The sequence below is a fragment of the Equus asinus genome, chromosome 2 (genome assembly GCF_041296235.1).
Source record: "Equus asinus isolate D_3611 breed Donkey chromosome 2, EquAss-T2T_v2, whole genome shotgun sequence".
NCBI lineage: Eukaryota > Metazoa > Chordata > Mammalia > Perissodactyla > Equidae > Equus > Equus asinus.
In genome coordinates this window covers 187,116,207-187,138,104 of record NC_091791.1, presented here as the reverse complement: position 1 = coordinate 187,138,104, position 21,898 = coordinate 187,116,207, and the positions used below count along the sequence as shown (strand labels likewise).

The following is a 21,898-nucleotide window of genomic DNA, read 5'->3' as shown; positions in this document are numbered from 1 at the left end:
TTTGTACCAACTCATTCCTGATGTCATCTTGCTTTCCTATTTTTGTTGTCTCTCACTTTGTTTTTCTCACTCAATTTATTTTAAGTTATGTATTTATGTTTTATAGAACATTTAAAATGGAATATAGGTAAGGAAAAATATAATGATGTGTAAGAAAGATTGGTTGAGTGAATGATGATAGCTACCATAGGTGCCAGATCTAAAATATCTTGTCTATTTTTAATTTAATCATTCCAACAGTCAGTGACTACCACTCTATTATTAGCATGTTTTTACAGATGAGATGGTTGAGACATAAACTTAAGGTACTTATTGAAAGCCCACATTAAATAGTGAAGCTGGAACTCAAACCCCTGCAAGTCAGCTCCTGAGTACATGCTTGTAACTACCAAGATGAATACTGGATGAAGACGACCATGCTTGGCTTTAGAGATCTGTGTGGTATGTATCACTTAGCCATTGCCACAAAAATACTGTGAAACAAACAACCAAAAAATGCAGTGCTTTAAAACAATACTGATTTATGCTTATAGATCTGGGGGTTCTTTGAGGGGTAGTCGATCTAGGCTGGGCTAACTCATACTTGTCTGGCTGGTTGGGATTAACTGACCTGGCGGGACTTGGCTGGGGTGGCTCAGCTCCACTTGTCTTCATTCTCTTCACGGGATCAACATAATTGCCTGGGTATATTCTTCGCCCAACAGTGACAAAGCCACAAAGGGATAATTAGAAACCCACAAGGTCTCTTGAGCATTAGGCTTAAGCTATCATTTCGCCTAATTTTTTTGACTAAAAGCAAGTCATATGGCCAAATCCAGAGTTAAGAGGTAATAGGGGCTGATACAGGGAGGTTGGAGAATTGGCTCCAGTAAACCAATCTACTGCAGATCTTCCGCTTAAAGGGTTTACAGTGACTTGAGACGTCAGCAAGGTGACAGAATAAGAAACCCCTGCTCATGTGCCCCCTCAGCAACAATAATTTGGCAGTCATCCATGGACAAAAGTGGCTCTGGGGGAGCTTTGGGATCCAGGCAGGAGATTGTTACACCATACTGGAGTACAGGACTCAGGAGGGTCGATAGGCTGAGTGACTGCAATACGTAATCACGTTTGTTAAAATCCCAAACTGTTTTAGAAAATAATCATAGCTTTAGGAATTGGGAGTCAGTTAATTATGGCACATGATCATCTTAGGTTTCTTACTGTTGACCATCGTTCAGATTTCGAGATCCTGTGTTTCATCACAATTCTACTTTTCCTTTACTCGTGCAATTTTTTCTGCATCCTGAAGCTACCCTCCATCCAGTTTTCATAGTCACTCTGCTCTGTCAATAAGCACAGAGAATAGTAATTTTGGAGGAGACGGATGATTTTAGAAATCTTTTCTTCTTAGCAAGATGAAATGAATATTAGGTATAACTTGATGCAGTCAGCATCTGTTTAATGGACAGATTTTAAAAACCCTGTGACCAGCATGTCCAAAGGTAACAGACAATGCCAACGACCAAGAGGTAAAGGTATTGGCTGGAAAACTACCTGCATGTCTGCCAAACTATTGAACAGTTAACCCTAAGCACTTCTTTGTAAAACAGCCATTGTAGTTCTTTCTCAGGCATCTTCTACACAACGATGTTTGGGGTATTGCTCAACAAATGCTCGTCACCTGCTGAATGGCATTAGAATGTCTGTTGAACAGCATTGATCAGGGCCCGTCATCAAAATTAATCAATGGGCAGGAAAACTATTGAAACACTCAACCATGTACCCCAGATTAGAAAAGAAACAATCAGAAGTATATTGCCTGTTACTAAGGGAGGGGCAGCCAAGTGGAAGTTTGTGGTTGTTTTATTGTCAAATAATAATAATAAAAAAATCTGCACTTGAGGGAGAGACTTTATTCCAAAAGACTAATGAAAAGGGAGAACAGTAACCACAAGATTTGCAAGCATCTCGAAGGACAGGCGAAAGGAATTTCATTTATAGAGCGGAGTAAACAAGGCTAGAAAGAACTGGGTACGCTGGAGTAGGATGAGCAGATAGTAATTGAACATGAGCAGGAGGTGTCTGACCGCAAACCTTCTTTGTTAGAAACTAGCTGATCAATACATTCCAAAAAAAGCAAAATTTGATATTCCAGAACTATCTGCATTTTTCTGCCTAACTTCTCTCCTATTTCAAATCCTGTGTCTGCCATTGTTCACAGATAGCAACTTATTAACTGCCTCACCTATAAGTAAATATGCATGTGGATGTAACTACTTACGAGTTATTTTTTGATACAATTGATTGGCTACTCTGGAAGATAAAGAACTTAATTCACTAATGCTAATTGTACCCTATACACCTACATGGCTTGTTATTATATATGTTTATTTTTAATTTTATATCTATTTTTATTTTTAATTAATATTTTTAAAAATTAGTGTGTGTGTGTGTGTGTGTGTATATATATATATTTAGCTTTTCACCATGGGGTTCTCAAACTTCAGTGCCTGTAAGAATCAACCAAGGACCTCTTTAAAATGCAGATGCTCAGGTCCCTCCCCTGACATTCTGCTTTGGTAGATGCAGGGCAGGACATGACATCTGCATGTGTAACCAGCACCCCATCTTCAGAATAGCAATGAAAGGAGACTCAAAACATAGTCAAATAAGAAAACTGGTAAAAAAAAAATTATGGAGCAACGCTGGAGATCTAAGTTGATTTGAAGAAGATAAAGAAATGAAGATGTGAAGTGCTATCAACCCAAACCTTGCATTCTTGTTTTTCTCCAGCATTTCTCTGTGTTCCGGTCATAAAAGTTAAGAAGCTAGTTTTTACAATTGATCCAGAGGTGCGTGTTGGTTGGTTGACTGTGCCAGAAAACATAGGCTTAGTGTCAGTGGAGTGAGTCTACTGAGAGAGCAGTTCAGTGGATCCAGGGAAGGAAGAAAGGCCTTATGAGCTGTGAAAACATGAACTAGGCATTACTGATGTGTGGGTAGGACTTGTGCTGTCAATGCTGAAGCCCAAAAGAAGATGTCAATAGATACAGAAGAGAGACCTTGAATTTAGAAGGCGGTGCCAGCCTGCAGCCTTTTCTAAATACAAGGAAAAAATGTTTGTAATTATCTAGAGTTTACAAGAAAAAAAAATATGATGCATAAATATTAAGATATATTTAGTGTCTTGTAGTAGCGGATATTCATACATCTAGAAGTTTGGTGAATCAAGAAGAAAAGATACTCTGTCTCCCTTAGTTCCGAGGTCATTATTATCTCCTGTGAAATTGAAGTAACGGGAAAACCAGGCTTGCAGAAATAGTTTTCCCAATCTATGCGACATCTTATGTCAGTTTTACCTACTGAAATAATACAGCTTAAATACATTTGGCATCAATATCATGAGACTTTTCCTAAATATTGTAGAAATAATTACAGATGATCCAACTGACAATATATGAATCACATTTTTTGCTTATACTCTTTAAATTCAACATTCTTTTAATCTATTACTGGAGAGAATAAAATTTTTGAATGATAAATGTCTAAAAGATGAGAGTACATAATTAAAATGGAATGAGATGAATAACATGATTCCCATTCAAATTTCTACTGGAAACGTACCCCAAAGCCTTAGGTCTTATGGCTTGAAAAGCATAGGAATGGAGAACAAGGTTCTTTGCAGCAAGATAGCTTTGCAAAATAAAGAAAAGAGTAAGAGGCTGGTTACTGCTTAGAAAATACAAATTAGCACAGAGGAATAGAGACTAGGAAGAAAAATACCAAATGTGTGTGACCAGGTACATCTCAAAGACCACAAAGTTATAATATTCTTTATACAAATGCAGTAGTTATTGAAAATTCAGTTCTGTAGACTGGTTTACATGAAGTTTAAAGAGAGTTTGACATCCAGGTTAAAAAATAAATGAAATCCTAAATGGTGTTATATAATAGATACTTCCCTCTGGCAAAAAAATATGTATAAATAAATGATATTTTATTTTATTTCCAGGAACAATTTAACTCCGATAATAACTAATAACTGTTGGCTCACATTATTAATTGCAAGTTAAAACAACTATTCTTCAGGGGCCGGGCCTGTGGGCTGAGTGGTTAAGTTCTTGCTCCACTTCGGCGGCCCAGGGTTTCACCGGTTTGGATCCTTGGCGCGGACATGGCATTGCTCATCAGGCCATGTTGAGGCAGCGTCCCACATAGCACAACCAGAGGCGTTCACAACTAGAGTATAAACTGTGTACTGGGGGCTTTGGGGAGAAGAAGAAAAAAAAAAAACTACTCAAACATTTAACGAATTTAACGTTGAAGACACTATTGGGCCATTTGAATATATTTTATACTCAGTTGAAATTTTTAGCAGTCCAATTAGATGATTTTGTCAATTTTGTGTGAGCGGTGGGGGTCACACCACAACTGGATGCCTGCTCCTTTTGTGGTTAAGCAGGAGCTGATTACTCTTTATATTGGAGGCATTATCTGATGTGCGAGGCTCTTCCATGAATTCATAAATTATTACAAAGGAAAATATATATCATTTCCTGACTTCATAAATATGACTTTATTTTTAAGCTAATGATTCCAAATTTTATTATTTAAAAGATAACCTCGTAAAAATATAATACCGGTGAATATAAAACTTGTGCACAGTTAGAATCTTTCTCTATAGGAGTCAAGGTGAAAGTGGCTTATGTAAAAACCAAACAGTGATCCAATGATTGAAAAGGACAAAGGGCATATAAAGAAGTAAACTTCCTTTCGAAGTACTAGGTGACTTTGTCAATGGCACTGATATGATTGGCTGAGGTGCCAAATATGTGCAAAGAGATATATTTATAATTTTACCACTTCAAAACTACTTTTTGTTCAGAACACATTAATGAAAACATTAAACATTTCTGAGAAAAATAAAATTGATCTACAAGATGCCATTGCTTGAAAATATGCTTTTTCTATGTAGTTCTGGAAAATGAGAGATTAAAACATATTTTAATCCCAAATATTTTCTCCTAAAATACACAAAAGGGCTTTTATGAGTTTTCAACTTCAGTTATTTCTCATGATTCAGTTGCTCATTCTTCTCATGTATTCACAGTCACAGTTTTATTATTACTCATATCATTTTAAAGCAGTTTTATGAGCATAAAACCACCAGTTACAAAGTCACAAATAACAGCAGCAATGGAAATATTTTGACTGATTTTAAGAAGTGGAGGAGAATAGAGATTATAATAAAATTAATCCTACTTTTGAGCACTTATTTTGTACAAGACATTGTTACACAGTTTATTTATATTAATATAATTCCATACTCACACCGGCCCCAAGAAGTTTGGATATTAGTTTTCATTTTGCTATGTAGGAAACTAAATATTAGAAGGAAAAACTGGCTTAAGATTATATGGCCAGTAAATGAGCAAGGATGCACATTCGGATCTGTCTGATTCCGAGGGTGGCTTCCTCAACGTTGAGACTTTCTGGGTGTAGAATTCAGTAAGGACCCAACAATGAAGTCTGAAGCTGGACAGCAGCAGGCTATGCATGGGGTACAGCCAGTCTCTTACTCTTTGCACTATGCCACATGTATCTGTTTCATTTTACGTGTTAATTATAATTTCAGACATATTGCTATGTTTGTACTTAAAAACATACCTGAAAAAGTAACAATCGTGCTCCTGACAGAGAATCACAAAATGATCATTTTCTTAGCCTGCTTCGTACCTCTCCGTCACCACTCAGGTTCATTTGCTTTCCAAATGCAACCAATTTTCATCAACATGTCTTTTCAATACACGCTCCTCGCTCCATCCCCTCTGCCTCAGTCTGGAATGTCATTGTCTTTGCTCGGCTCATTGCAACCAGGTCTCTCCCCCTCTTTACTGTCCTCCTTGCTTCCTCACATGTATAGCTCTAAAACAGCAATGACAATAAGAATAAAAACAGGCCCACACATAATTGGATCTAATCAGTTATTCACCACCTTACTTTAGCGTTGGATTAGCTGACAGGCAGATTCTGTCTCTGTGGCTATGTCTTATTTTCTTTCTTCCTTTCCCTTTTTTATTTTTTCTTTTGCATTCTTGACAAGTAAACTACTCTTAAAGTGTACAATTTGGTGAGTTTAGACATGTCTACATTTGTGAAATCATCACCACAAGCAATGCAATAAACACCTCCCCCTCATGTTTCCTCATACAACTTTGTAATCCCTCCCTCTGGTTCCTCCACAATGTCTGCTGCTACCCTCTCTGGTCCTATCTGGTTTCAGACACTATGGTGAAGCTGAATGAGTCACAGGTCAACTACCTTCAAAGAAAATTTCCTTAAATTATCCTCTTAAAACCACTACCACCAATCCATTGTTATGAATAAGGGGTGTTTGAGCTATAATATCAGTTCTCAGATTTCCTTTGGAAAATGTGAATCTTAATTTGTGTCAAAGAAAAATTGCACCAGATGGAGTTAAGATATATTATTCAAGAAGGCAGTATGTTCAAGAGTATTGCAATAGAGGCCAAGACTCTTGCAACAGGGCTGAGAGACCTGAACACAACTCTGTGGAAAGAAAAGGCAGGAGGGTGTCCAAGCTTTGGGATGAACCAGTGGGAAAGTCCTGGAGGACAGTGGGAGGAGGTTGGTGACTGTGATTAGGCCATCTGTGTTTACTAATTGGTGCTTCTGGAGGCTAGGCTCCCATCCTCCCACAGAGACTGAGAGACCGGCGCTCTGTCTTTCTTGATTACGTTTCAGAGGGATGCCTCCCAGGTCCTTGAGAAGGAAGTTTCTAGGTTGTAAAACTGCCAAGAGGCTGGAAGAAGATTTACGTCTCAAAGGGACAGAGAAAAAAACGTACAATGGTGAGTTTTCTAAAGGAAATGCTCTAAGAAAAGGGAGGTTAGGGGCCTATAGTTAGGAAGAAACAGTGTAAGCTGAGGTCAAGCTGAGGGGAACGTTAAGGACATCTTGGTCATGTGACATGTCACGTTGGGGTTTCCTTTGTACATATTATTGCTTCAGTCAAAATTCCACAGGGTTGTTAAATATACTAGTGGGTAACTAATAAAGAGGAAACTTAAATGGCCAACAGGTTTATGAAAAAAATGCTCAGCTTCACGAGTAATCGAGTAATTGACAAATAAACCTAACTGAAGATACCATCTCACTCACAGTAGTGGAAAAATATTTTAAAATCTCAAAATACCACATATTTAAGAAGATGCAGAAGAATAAAACCATCATACACAGCTGGTGGGAATAATACTTGTGAAAAGACTTTGGAAGAGTAAATTGGAGTTTCTCGAAAAGTTAAAGAAAGCATGCTCAGTGAAGCATGCCTTCAATTTCTACAGGTATATATAAAGAAATGTTTACTCAGATGCAAGGAGCTACATGTAGGAATATGCACAGAAATGCTATATGTAATAGCAGTAAAAAGGAAAATAACCTAAGAGCCCAAATATTAATCAAAGTGAGAAAAGATAATGTTATATTGATTCAAAGAAAATAAGCCAGAGTAAAAATAATTGAACTAAGAAAACTGTATCAATATTAATAAATCTCCCACACATTATGTTAAGTGAAAACAAGTTTCAGAAGAATAAATACAAGATGATACAGTTTATATAAATGTTACAAATAAAAACAACATTATAAATTGTTTACAGAAACATGTAAAGGATTACATGTCAATGATCAACGCTAGAATCAGGGTATAGTACATGTCTGCAAAAGCAGACAGAGAAAATGAATTTCAGGAGGTGTATTTAAGGAGCACCAAGGGTACACTGGCTGGTAGATATTTGAATATTAATTACTTGAAATCTCTTAATATGACTAGAATATGTCATAATAGATTAATCGAGAGATATATGATGTAAAATATAGAAAATCATCCATTGTCTATTTGAGAATATGAAATAAAATATAATAAAATAATAGACTTTGATGCCTGATTCTCAAAATGCCAATCATTTACAATTTAAGTCATAAGATTATTGAACTTTCAGTTAAACTCGAATTGGATTTTATTGGAATTTTACATAAATTTGCATTTTAAGAAGAAAAATAAGCAATTTAGAATATCAAAGAACATTCTCAAAAAGAAAATGACAGTCATATGTTGCTTAACAACGGGGATAAGATTTCGTCTTGTGTGAATATATCATAGAGTGCACTTACACAAACCTAGATGGGATAGCCTACTACACACCTGGGCTACACGGCTCTAATCTTACGGGACCGCTGTCAGATATGCAGTCTACTGTTGACTGAGATGTCATTATGTGGTGCATGAATGTGTGTATAATGTGTATGTTTATATACCTATGTGGATAGATAGATAGATATCAAAATATCTAATAGCAATGAAATTTTCTTGAATTAGACTTGTATCCAGAAACATTATCTATGGATACTTGAATTGTGACTTGTAAACTGCTAATGGTCAAATACTGTATCTTGAATTTCTTTTAATCACTGATGCCTAAATGTATATTGTTTCCGTAAATGCACGATAAATATTTGGAGGTGCATTTTCAGATAATGATGATTCATTTGTCCTTATGAATCCTCGTTTCCAGTCTACCTTTCCTGGTAAACATTACCGTTAATTGGCTTTGATTATGTATAAAGGGGGCAGTCTGGGCTCTTTAGAAGCGAAAGAAACTGATTTACCCATGTCAATAAGTGGCTTTCGACAGATGCTGTCTTCTGATAATAGAACAACTTAGGTAATCTTAACTTATACCACGTAAGTTTTTAGTAGATTAGTTAAACATCCTTACTCTCTATAATAACAATGATAACATTGAGAGTAATGTGTTCTATTATATAATATTGATAATGTAATAATAATAGAATGATGGCTAATACCTACTGAGTATTTATAATGATTCAGCCACTATTCTGACCCCTTATATGAATTATCCAACCTAATCCTCATGACAAGCCTGTAAGATGAGCACTTTTATCATCTATGTATGGTTTTCATATGGAGCCTGGGTAACAGAGAAGTTATTTAACTTGCCCAAGTGGCACAGCCACTGGGATTGGTGACAGAACTGGGATATGAACCCGGTGATAGTTGTCCGAGTTGACAGAGTACATGGTTGGCTTGGCATTTGCAGAGTGAGTCTGTTATTTCCTTCCACTGAAGAATATTTGAGAATTTCTAAAACCGAGGAGAGACGTCGACTTTGAGTCTTCCCCTCCCTTCTTTCCACGTGAAGGACGTTCAGACAATAATGCTTCAGCCAGGAACCTGGTTTTCAACATAATAGGCTTTCTATTTAAAAAAAACAAATCTTTTTTTTTTCCCCCTACTGTGGAATTTGATTGGAGAAAAATCTCAGTTCGTTAGTCTGGTCGCAAAAGAATAGCTGCTAAAGGCAGAGAACTTTTAAAAGAATAAATCCTTCCGTTCCCTGCGTGACAAAATATAGAAATATGATACAATGGAACCCCTCAAATGAATACTCGGCAAAGAAGGAAAAGAAACCTGGTAAAAAGTAATACCTATTTGAATTTTTTCCAAGATAAATCAAGTACATTTCATTTAAAGTGGAAGCCTCTTTCCTGAGAGTTGTTGGAAGACAGATTGAGCGATACGAAAAGAAATTGGACACTTCCTGCGATGTATAGGCAGTTCACAAAAAACACAGTCAATGAATCATTCTCTGAGTGTCTATATACATGATCAATCCAGTCTCTCCTGCACTAAAGCAGTTTGAAAACATAACTCAGAATAGAAACATATTTTATTTAAATAACATACAGGCGCTACTTGTAAATGTTTATGGAAAAAAATGTAATCATATAAGCAAAGAAGAAAAATGGAAAACACTAAATTCAATATTCCAAGATAATTACGCTAACATCTTCCTGTATATTCTTCTAGTCATTTTACTTTGCACATGTCACACACACAGACATAAAAAGAACAAAATAAAATTTTGCTAGATTTCAGCTATATTTATCATTTGAAACTTCTTTTTCACCTAGTTGTGCATTGTGCATAACAGTAAATATTTCACCATGAGATGACTGCTCATGACTAAACACAATTTCTTTGGACTGTGTATCTTATTCTAAATAACCGATATGTTATCATTAGCCATTTAGTTTGTTCACCAAAGGAAAAAAAAAACACAAATTAATGCTGTTATAGTTAAATCTTTCAACAGTCTTCAGTAATTGAAGCATGTATTTGAACACTTTAAGGATACCACAGGACACTAGCTGCAGCAATGATATAAGCCTAAGATGTTATAATTTAGTTATCGATGCCAAAAATACTTTTAGCACCTATTATGTGTCAAGCACCAAATAGTTGGATGAAAATGACTTCAGAAATGTAGCTTTTGGAAATATTCATTAATCTAAACCTAGTGCTAATAGTAGGTGTGAAGATGGTCTCCCACTTCTTTTTTTCAATTTGATAAACATTTTGCTGTAATGTTTTTGTTCCTTTTGCAGAGATTTAAATTCTATTACTAGATATAAGTTAGCAGATACATTTCATGCATGTACAACTAAACTCTGAGGTCACCGAAACAAGACTGACCGTATCTTGCCATCCATCCCTTTACTCACTCACGCATCCAGTCAAATTCGGAATGGCATTCACAGACTATATAGTCTTCTCTCCACCCTATAAATTTCCTTATAACATACATTTTCACCTCCAGTCTAAGCAGCTTAAGAAAGACCTATGGACTCACCTCATCAGATACAGTGTCCTTTTAGTACAACCACCGATAATAGTCCCTCATGGCCTTATTTACACAACCATTAAACAATATGGATTATATTTTCTCCCTGAATCTGCCACAATTTCAGATAGATTATCCAGAACATCCCTAAGGGAAAATAATGTAATTAACTTCCATTAAAGAACATATACATATACTGTCCTTCTCTTTTACATTACTGCAAATTTTGTCATGCAAACAAAAATATTTATACAAAACTCAGTGTCTCATAACACCATTTACAGCAGCCAAAAGGGGGAAAAAATCCAAGCGTCCATCAATGGATTAACAAATAAAAAAACTGTGGTGTATCCGTATGATGGAATATTATTCAGCTGTAAATGAAGTATTGGCACATGATACGACATGGATGGACCTTAAAATTATTATGCTAAATGAAAGAAGATATACACAATAGGTCACATATTATATGATTCCATTTATATGAAATATCCAGAATAGGTAAATCCATAGAGATAGAAAGTAGATTGGTGATTGCCGAGGCCTGGGAGGAGGGGAAATAGGGAATGACCACCCAAAGGGTACAGAAGTTCCTTTTGGGGTGATAAAAAAATAATTAGGAACTAGATAGGGATAGTGGTTGTAAAACACTGTGAATATACTAAATGTCATTTAATTGTACACTTAAAAATATTTAATTTTCTATTATGTGGATTTTGCCTCAATTAAAGAAATAAAAATGATGTCTGCACAGAAGGATTTTGGGGAAAAAATCATTACAAAGAGTCCTCAGTAAATTTTTTGTTCCTGAATTCTGAAGCAGCAGTGAGAATCAGGTACCATTCCAAAAGTTTAATTTCAGTTGATAAAAGAATCGTATATTAAGTTGAAAGTTGAAAATAGATTAAGAAAAAGGGGTTTTTTGTTGTGCATATTAAAAAAGATATTCAAAAATAATACCCACAGTATACCAAAATTACCACAGCTACTCTTCACTCATGAGTCTCTTGCGTCCTGAGTAATTAATTCTTGTAAGAGCGGGTTTGGGACGAGCCTCTCCTTTCACAAAGTCATGTTTTGGAGTAAAGTGAGTCCTGGAAGTTTTGCCAGTCCCCGGCGCAGTGTGACAGACGTCTGAGCGGTGTCAGAGCTCATCTTTGAAGCTCGGTCTATTCTTTCAAATATCAATAGTTGAGAGTACTTGGCTCACTTTGTCTACAATATTCTGAGGTTGCCTTTCATTGTTAGAGATCCAAGATCTAGCCTGTGAGCCTTTAGGGAAGCTGAAGTCATCTGCAGCTGAGACTAAATAGATGTAGCTAATTTATTATAGTAACAAATGATAAAAGAAAGGAGAGGACTAAAATTCTTTGCTGGAATCAAGTACACAACTATTTCACCAGGATTTGCTGATGGATTTCCCCGGGGGTCAGACTGTGTTACGGACAGGGATAGCACTGCCAGACCTGCACACCTGCCAATCCTTTCTACAAGCATATAGATGCTGACACATGCACAGACATTAATAACATTTCAGCCATACAAACATATTTCTGATTTAGCAACTTATCTCCTGCAGTTCTTATAAAAATGTTGAGCTAATTCAGAATTATGCAACATTCCACATACCTAGTAAACACAATTTTGGCAAATTTATTTCAATAATACATAAAACGGAAAATACATCATGACCAAGTGACATTTACCCTAGGAATACGGTGTTGGGTTAACATTTAAAAATCAGTTAATACAATTAAACAGATTGTCAAAATATAAAGAAAACCATATGCTCAACTTAATAGATAGGGAATAAGCATTTGCCAAATTCCAACATCCATTCTTGATAAATCTTGCAGAAAAGTGGGGATATAAAAGAACTTCTCAACCCGATAGAGGGTATGAGTTTCCTGGGGCTGCCACAACAAAGAACTACAAGCTGGGTGACTTAAACAATGGAAATTTATTGTCTCACTGTTCTGGAGGCTGGAAGTATGAAATCAAGGTGTCAGCAGCATTCGTTCCTCCTGAGGGCTATGAAGGAGAAGCTGCTCCATGCCTCTCTCCCAGCTACAGGTAGCTTCAGGCATTCCTTGGCTTGTAGATGTGTTCGCCCTATATCTTCACAGCGTCTTCCCTCCATGCGTGTCTGTCTTTGTGTCGTCAACAGGTATCTAAATTGAAAAAGAAGTAAAACTGTCATAAGATAACATGATCATCTATGTTGAAAATTCGATGGAATCTACAAAAATACTGTAAGAACTAACAAGTGTGTTTAGCGAGGCTGCAGGATATAAAATCAACGTACAAAAATAAATCATATTAAAATGCAACAGCAACAGACAATTGGAAATCAAAATTAAACAATCAGCACTGTTTATGATAGCCTTAAAGAATCTCAAATACTTAGGACTAAATCTGATGAAGTATGTATATGACCCGAACACTGAAAACCACAAAACATTGTTGAAGAAGACCTAAATAAAGAGAAAGTTATACTGTCTGCATTGATTAGAAACCTGAATAGGGCAAGCCCCGGTGGCCTAGTGGTTAAGTTCGGCACGCTCCGCTTCTGCAGCCCAGGTCCAGTTCCTGGGTGTGGACCTACACCGCTCATCTGTTAGTGGTCATGCTGTGGTGGCAGCTCACCTACAAAAAGAGGAAGCCTGGCAGCAGATGTTAGCTCACTGTGAATCTTCCTCAACAAAAGAAAAGAAAAAGAAAAAGAAAACCAAATAGAAGAAAGGTGTTAATTCTCTCCAGATTTGGTATATAGATTCAGTGTAATTCCAACCAAAATCCCAGGAGGATTTCTTGTAGAAATTGAAAAGCTAATTTTAAAATTCATAACAAAATTCAAAGGACCTAGAATAGCTAATACAATTTTTGAATGTAAGAATGATACAATACTAACGTTATCTGATTTCAATCAGTATTTCTTTTTTCTATTCTCCTTTTCTCTTTTGTTTTTGTATATATTTTATACATCTTGAAGTTGTCCATCAGCTCAATAATCCCCTGATCAATTTTTTTCTTTTTTATGTATATGTTTCATTTTAGATTAATTCTACTGTTATGTCTTCAGCTTTATTACATTTTCTTCTGTGATGTCTAATCTGCAGATAATTCCATCTGGTGTATTTTTCATCTCAGGCATTGTAGTTTTCATCTCTAGAAGTTCTATTTGAGTCTATTTTCTAACTTCCATGTCTATACTTGTTCAATATTTCCACTGGTTTTTGAACATAGGGAATATAATTTAATAACTGTTTTAATGTCCTTAATTGCCAATTCTAACAGCTGTGTCAGTCCCAGGTTGTTTTGGTTAATTGACTCTTTCTCCCCATTGTGATTCATATTTTCCTTCTTCTTTGATGTCTGGTGATTTGGCTTCAACGCCATATACTTTGAATTTTACCTTTGGGTGGTTGGGTATTTTTGTATTACTGTAAATATTTTTGAGCTTTGTTCTGAGATGTAGCTAAGTTACTTGTAAACAGTTTGATCCTTTCAGTTCTTGATTTTAAAATGTCTTAGGACTAGAGCAGCATTTAGACTACAGCTGATTTTATTCCAAAAATGAGTTGAAACACTTTTCCAGTGCCCTGTGAGTTTTGATGTTTTTCACTTTGGCTGGCCACATGGGAACATCACCTGTTGTTTCCTCTGCTCCTTTTGGGTGGTTCTTTCTTTGGTCTTCACAGTTTGCTCAATATATGTGTTGATCAGTATTCTGCTGAGTACCCACGGGAGACCCACTGTGGATCTTCGGAATTCTCTTTCTGTTCAGTGCTTGGCTCTGTGGTTCTCTGCCTGATCTTCTTGGGCTCTCAACTCAGGAAGCCCATCACCTTCACATGAGTTCTCCTTTTCTGTGTCATGACCTGGAAACTCTCCTAAAGCAGTGAGCTGCAACAGTCAGAGGCCCGCCTGTTTGTGTCCTGTCTCTCAAGGATCACTGTCTTTTTTTGCATGATGTCCAATGTCTTGAAAACCATTGTTTCATGTGTTTCATCTGCTTTTTGGTTGTTTCAGATAAGAGTAAATCATGTTCCTGTTGCAGCATCTTGCCTTGAAACAAAAGTGATCCTTTACTTTTGTAGAAGCAAATAATAGTTTTGTCATGGACTTAGAAAATAAACGACTTTTTTTAGTTGACACGTGTTTTGGGGGAGGAATCAAATCCAGTGAATTGCTAGCTGATAATAACTTATTTGAGATTAAAAAACAATAAGTTAAAATCTATATCCAAACAATTAAAAGTGGGTTATGCCAACAAAGAGCAAGTTTTGAAGTTTTTAAAGTGCCGTTAACAGAATTTACCCTAATCTTGGACTCTAGAGGCCTGAAAGTTTAAAAGCTAGGAATATTTCTGTCATTGTTTATTTATTCAAACTTCACCTTAAAAGAAACTTTCTAAACAAGTCTGTAGGATAATACCATTATGATAGATTAAAAGCTTCAAAGGAAATTATATGTATATACACACAAATATTATTTGAGAACACATTTTGGATCAAACTTTTAGCTGACAAAGTGCTAATGTCAGTTGAGAAATGTTTTCGTTTAAAAGAAATCGCTAATTTGCTTTCATGCTGCTTTTGTCTTTCATCAGCAAAAGAAGAACACTGGGGATATATACGCGTTAAATATATAATAGAACTGATTTTGTTTTTTTGAGGAAAATTAGCCCTGAGCTAACATCTGCTGCCAATCCTTCTCTTTTTGCTGAGGAAGATTGGCCCTGAGCTAACATCCATGCCCATCTTCCTCCACTTTATATGTGGGATGCCTGCCACAGCATGGCTTGACAAGCAGTGCATAGGTCCATGCCCGGGATCTGAACCAGTGAACCCCGAGCCTGGGAAGCAGAAATGTGCAAACTTAACCGCTGAGCCACCAGGCTGGCCCCCATACTAGAACTGATTTTTAACATCTTTAAAGAGAACATATGGATCTTCCTCCCTTGTTCTCAGTAACGGGGAGCCAGAGATTTACACATATAGCTAGATAACCCATAAAACTCGCATACCCTTCAAATTTAATAAAAATTAAACCCAAAGGTTTGCTTATTAAGTTATGTGTATGAAACATTGTTCTAGACACTGATATTCAAAAGTGAATAAAATACAGTTTCTGATTTTGAAGAGGTTAGGTTCTGGTGAGGAGGAAAATATTTGAATTATCTATTCAACAACATGTGATAACTGCTGTGGTGGAAGAAGAAAGAGCTTGGGGGTCTGGGAGGAAGTCCAAGGGGGAAATGGTTCCTGAGCTCAGTCTTTAAAAGCACAGGGGAAGGAAACAGGAGGCGATGTACAAACAGAAGGATTCAAGAGGGAAGGACCCTATGTACCACATCCCTAACTCGACTCTCATGACGAACGAGTAATGTCTAATTGTCTCATAGATCTTTGTTGGAATGGTTTTAAAAACATATTTTTCATATTTAAAATTTTAGATTAGTTAAGTGAAACTATATAAAGCCCACCTGTGTCTCCAACCCATTACCCATATTGTGGAGAGGATGTGGTTGCAAACACTACAACCTGTCCATGGCAATCTTCTGCCTAAATCTCTATAATAGCTATTCTCTCAGTTCCATTAGGAAAAAGCCCATAGTGTTTAAGATGTGTTCCAAGTTCCCCCATGTTCTGTTCACTGATGGTCACTTTAACTTTATCTCAATTTCATGTCACTTTCTTCATTGTGTATGGGACCAGCCATGTTTATTCTCATGTCACCATTCCTGTTAAGTTTCAGGCTTTCTCTTGCCAGCAAACATTCCTACGCCGCTTGAAACCTCTCCCTGGCATCTATGCCTCCATCAGCAGGAGGCCTCAGAGATTCCCGCATGTTGGAAATAGGACTTTCTCATCGTAAACTTCCAATTCCATCAGCTACCAGTGATCTCTGTGTTGCTAAATTCAATGGTCAAGCCTCATATATCACACTGACCTTTCAGTAGAATTCACCAAAGTTGTCATTTCTCCTCCTTGAAACATATCCTTTCTTGGCTTTTAGGAAAATGTACTTCCCTTGTTTTCCTTCCATCTTATCAGTCTGTTCCTCAATCTCCTGTATGGGATGTCTCTCATCTCTGAGAGTGTTAACACAGGAATGCCCAGCTTAGTCCTTGGTCATCTTGCCTTCTATGTACATATTTAATCTCCTGGTCGTCCCATACTCGCCGATTTAAATTCCCATCTCCATCTGCCCCAAATGATCTTGCTCCTCGTTTCCTCCCTTGCCTCATTTCTAGTATTCTCCTCCTTGCCCTTCTGGTTCTCTCTATGAGATTCCTGGCTGGAGCCTGAGGTTTGTTAGGAACACTTCTACCTTTGGAAGTTTGCATTTGCTCTTCCTCCTGCCCAGAGAGTTTTTCCCCTGGATCTCCTCTTGACTCACTCCTTCACTGCCTTAAATGCTTGTTCAGTATGACCTCCTCAGTGAAGTTTCCTGACCAATCTGTTTGCAATTGCCCATCACCTTCACCCTGGCACTGACACATGCTTTCCCTGGTTTATCTCTATCCATAGCATTTATCACCTAACTTATCATGTATTTTACTTGCTTATTTATTTTCAATTTCTGTGTGCACTCAATATAATGTAAAGTCTATAAGACAAGGGATTCTTTTTTTCTCTTTTGTTCAGGGATGTCTCTCCACTGTTTAGAAAAGTACCTGGTAAATGGTAGGTATTTATAAATACCTGTGGAATAAATAAATTAACAAAGAGAGCATGTGTCCACCTTGTCTAAGTCTTCATTTTCCTTTAGCATTCAGTATAGTTTTCACTTTTTCCAGCAGGTTTTACCAACCCTGTGTGACCGGGTCTCATCATGGCGTGCTTTCCTTATAACATGAAATACCATGCTGTATGCATTGTTATTGCTTTTCTAATTGCTGCTCTCCTTCCCTGAACCTGAATCGTGGGCAAAAAGAGGCAAGGGACTAAGTCCTATTTGTTGACCATATTTTACTACGTGTTTAGAAGAGTTCCTGTGAAAACCAGGCATTCCACTCAACAGTTTCTTAATATATGTTTTGTGCTTGTACTAAAAGGTATATGAAAAATACTTTCAAAAGTGATTGAAATAGTTTGTAATTTATATAACTTCTTGGAAAGTATTCTTTTTATTAAGGCTCTGTCTTGAAAAAAAAAGGATTTTTCGTATCCCTTGTGTTCCTCAACCTTCCATGCAGCCGTCCGGGAAGCCAGATCTCGCACCATATAGCAGTGCCTCCAGTCCTCTGGAAAGGTTGACAGTGGGCGACAGAGCTGCTGTGAAGCCTGTCATGGAAGCCAGAGGAGGCCAAGCTGAAGCCGGACCTCACCACAAGGGAGACTGAGCCTGCCGCCAGTGTTGCCTCATCTTCTACTGAGCAAGTAGCCAGCACCTGAGAGGCAGGCGGAGCTGAGCAAATCCAGGGAGGCAGAGAACTACGTTCAGTCCAGAAGTGCGCAGATATCAGATAAACACTCATAACCTTTGTCAACATTATACAGATGATCAGAAGGATATTGGGACATACATTTTTTACCCATCGAGCAAAATAAAGGATACTTGTAGGGATAGAAGCTTCTTTGTTAAAAGTAGTTTAATTGAAAATTAGAGAATATAATAAGCAAAAATGTTGACATTTACAACGTTCATGAATAATTAAAGGATTGCTCTGCCAACCTGCACAGTTCCTAATGTGCAGCCCAGAAATGAAGCTCTGTTTTGAGGAGGCATGTTTGATTGAAGACTTCGTTTGATGCTTGGCAATGTGGTCCACTATAGGTCAATCAAAATGCTATAACTGGGGTCTGTTATCAGAGAATTTATTGGAGGCCAATACATCATTTGGCCCAATTTTAGTAGTCAGTTGGGGAATGTAACTAGTCACACTATTAGCATATCATTTCTGTCATTGGATTCAAGTAATTGTAAAAAGAAAAGTACAAATCAAAAATGCCTTAATATTTAAAATGAAATCATTATTGAAAAAATTAATTAAGATTCAAAACACTCAGGGGTTCTAATGTTTTGTGCCTAAATAGAAAGTGAGATTTTATTAAAAAATATAAATTGTGTTATAATTTGTATGATTATCAAAATAAAAACATTCTATAGAAAAAATAGGAAAATAGAGAAAAATTTAAATGAGACAATTTGTCACTGAAAATTAATGACACTGATAGTACTATTGTCAAGATTTGAATATGTTTTCTTTCTCTTTGTTCTATGCAAAATTGGGATAGCGCTACTCACATAGCTTTTGTAACATTTGCCCTTTACGTACTATACTGTAAACATTTTCTCAAACCACAAAATATTCTTCTACAAAGTAATTTTAATTTGAATATATCATACCCTAATTTAACACTTCTCTATTTTTTGACATTCATATTGCTTTAAATTTTTTGCTATTGTATAAAACGACTTTGGACATACCTTTGCATAAATTTTTGTGCACAGCCCTAATTTATCCTACGGGGAATATTAAACATGTAGTTTTTGGGTTAGGGAATTGGAACATGCTTAAGGATCTTGATTCAAAGTGTCAAATTGCCGTCCTGAAAGATTGTACTAACATTCTCACAAGTACTTCAAAAGTTTTTCTATTTTATTACACCGTGGTCCGAGTGAAAATGCATGGATTTTTAAAAATCTACTATTGTTGCTGTTTTAAGTTCCTCTTTGTCAAAAATTTATTAGGAAATGCTCATTTTCTATGTGTCTAGGTTAAGCATGTCTTTGTAAATTGATTAGTCATCTACTTTACTATTTGGTGAAGCGCCTGCTTTTGCCCATTTTCCCTGGGCAGATTCATTTGTTTCTTTTTCATTTGCAAGTTTTCATTAAGGATACTATCCATTCAATTTATATGTTCTAGTTATTTTTCTCAGTTTGTTATTTTGCCTCAATTCTATTTAGAGTATTTTTTGGAAGCAGTGTTTTCCTTTTTCTAAAAAGCTTGTTAGTTCTCCTTGTGTTGCTCCTTCCTCTGGTTGAGTCCTTAGAATGGTTTTCACCGCTTCTCCTTCATTTCCATGAAGCTTCCTATGTGTCAGGTCCTGTTCTTTACAACAAACTCACTCAGTCCTCACAAAATGCCCATGAGAAGCCACTGTCGTTGTTCATGTTACAGATGAAATATTTTAACTAAATGATTTTCCCCGAGTCCTAACAGCCTGTCATTCTCAGAGCCAGGATTTCAATCCAGGCCAACTCCATATTCCATGCACTGACCATCATGAGGAACTGCCTGTGTTTTCTTCTACTTAATATATCATTTTACTTTACAATTTTTAATTCTTATAATCTTTTTGCTTAACAATATTTGTAATCAGTAGGTTAAGTTTTTTTCTCGTTGAGAGAGTTTTTCACAGGGAGGGACCAGAGTATTTTTGAATAATACATTCTTGCCTCATGATTGAAAATGACACTCGAAATGAGCACTTACTGACTCCATATATAGTTTAAATTTTGGTCCTTGAATTTCTATTTAGTTCTCTATTTTACTATCAGATTATCACCAAAATTATTGCACTTTAAAGTATTTTCAATTTTTTAATCATGTCCTCCTTCACTACTTTCTTAGTGAAAAAATTTCATGGCTTGTTTTGCCTTATTATTAACTGTTGAGCTTTAGAAATATTTGTCAAAGTGTAAAAAAGTTCCCATTAGAATTTTATTTTTAATTTGCTTCAAACAGATAAGGTCACTGAGGGCCAATTCGCACTTTTATAATATTAATTTTTTCTCATCCAGAATGTGCCACAAATCTCCAATTATTCAAGACTTGTTTTACACACCTAATAATCTATTATACTTTTTATGTAGTTCCCACATACACATGTGTGTGTATACGTAAAGAAAACACTCTCCCGTGTTCCTCTTCTACTACTTTCACACGCTACCACACAATACTTCTGACACCAGATGTGTGGGTTTTTTCCCCACACCAACCAATTCTCCTTCACTAGCTGGGTGTCCTGCAATTCACTTCAATTCTGACACCAGAGTTACTGCAGACCCCACAGGTTAAGGGCTCAGTCCCAGAAGACTGCCCCAACTTCAGATGCCAATCACAAGGGTAGGTCCGCAGATCACCCACAACTTCTGTCCCACTTGGCTACAGATCAGAACTTCCCATGCCCCCTCCTTGGATTCAATCATTTGCTAAAGGATCTCACAGAACTCAGGGAAACATTTGCTTATGTTTGCCAGTTTATCACATAACAAAGAATATGTAAAGGATTCAGATGAACAGCCGGATAAAGGGATACACAGGGCATGGTCTGGAAGGGTCCTGAGCACAGGAGCTTCTGTCCCCAAGGAGTTGGGGTGTGCCACTCTCCCAGCACATAGGTGTGTTTACTCACCCTGAAGTTCTCAACGCCCTGAACTCTGGAAATTTTTTGAAGGCTTCATCATGCAGGTGTGACCAATCATTCACTCAATTTCCAGCCGCTCTCTACTTCCCAGAGGATGGGGGAGGGGCTGAAAGTTCCAAGCTTCTACTCATAGCTTGATCTTTCTGATGAGCAGCACCCATCCTGAAGTTATCCAGGAGCCTGCCAAGAATTGCCTCGTTAGAATAATAGATGCTGCTAGTGTTCTTATCACTTAGGAAATTCCGAGGGTTTTAGGAGCTCTGTGCCAGGAACTGGGGGCAGGTATATGTCTGTATCTGTAGATCTGTACCTATTGATCTATGCTCTATTATTTCACAGTATAACTATATATAATGCATATGAATAAACAAAATGAATTTATGGGAATATATGTATATGGAATGAATATGTATGTTAATCATTTATTATAACTATTCTATAATTGACCAACCTAACGACTCTGTTATTTATTTTACTTGCAATTCCCACACTCTGTTATGATTACTCATGTGTGTTTCTATTCTCTCCAAAGCTAGGGAAAACATTAGGACAGAGATATTAAACCATATTTTTCACCCTCAGTACTTATGAGACAATAAATGTTTTTTACATGTATGAATGCTTTCCTCCTCCCTGTGTAAAGTAGTAATCCCTCAGCCCTTTTTATTTGATTCACATATCTTTAACTATCAACTTGCAAAATACTATAAGTATGTATAGTTGATAAAACCACCACCACCACAACAACAATAACTGTGGCTGGCCCCGTGGAGTAGTGGTTAAATTCGGCATGTTCTGCTTCAGTGG

The 21,898-nt window shown here is 36.7% G+C and overlaps 1 long non-coding RNA gene across 1 annotated transcript; it reads left to right on the top strand.

The window, feature by feature from the left end:
* Positions 1-293: 293 nt before the first annotated feature.
* Positions 294-21,532, top strand: LOC123283112 (uncharacterized). Its single transcript, XR_006523623.2, has 3 exons — positions 294-441; positions 6,748-6,854; positions 17,911-21,532. It is a non-coding gene; the product is annotated as an uncharacterized lncRNA (long non-coding RNA).
* Positions 21,533-21,898: the final 366 nt, after the last annotated feature.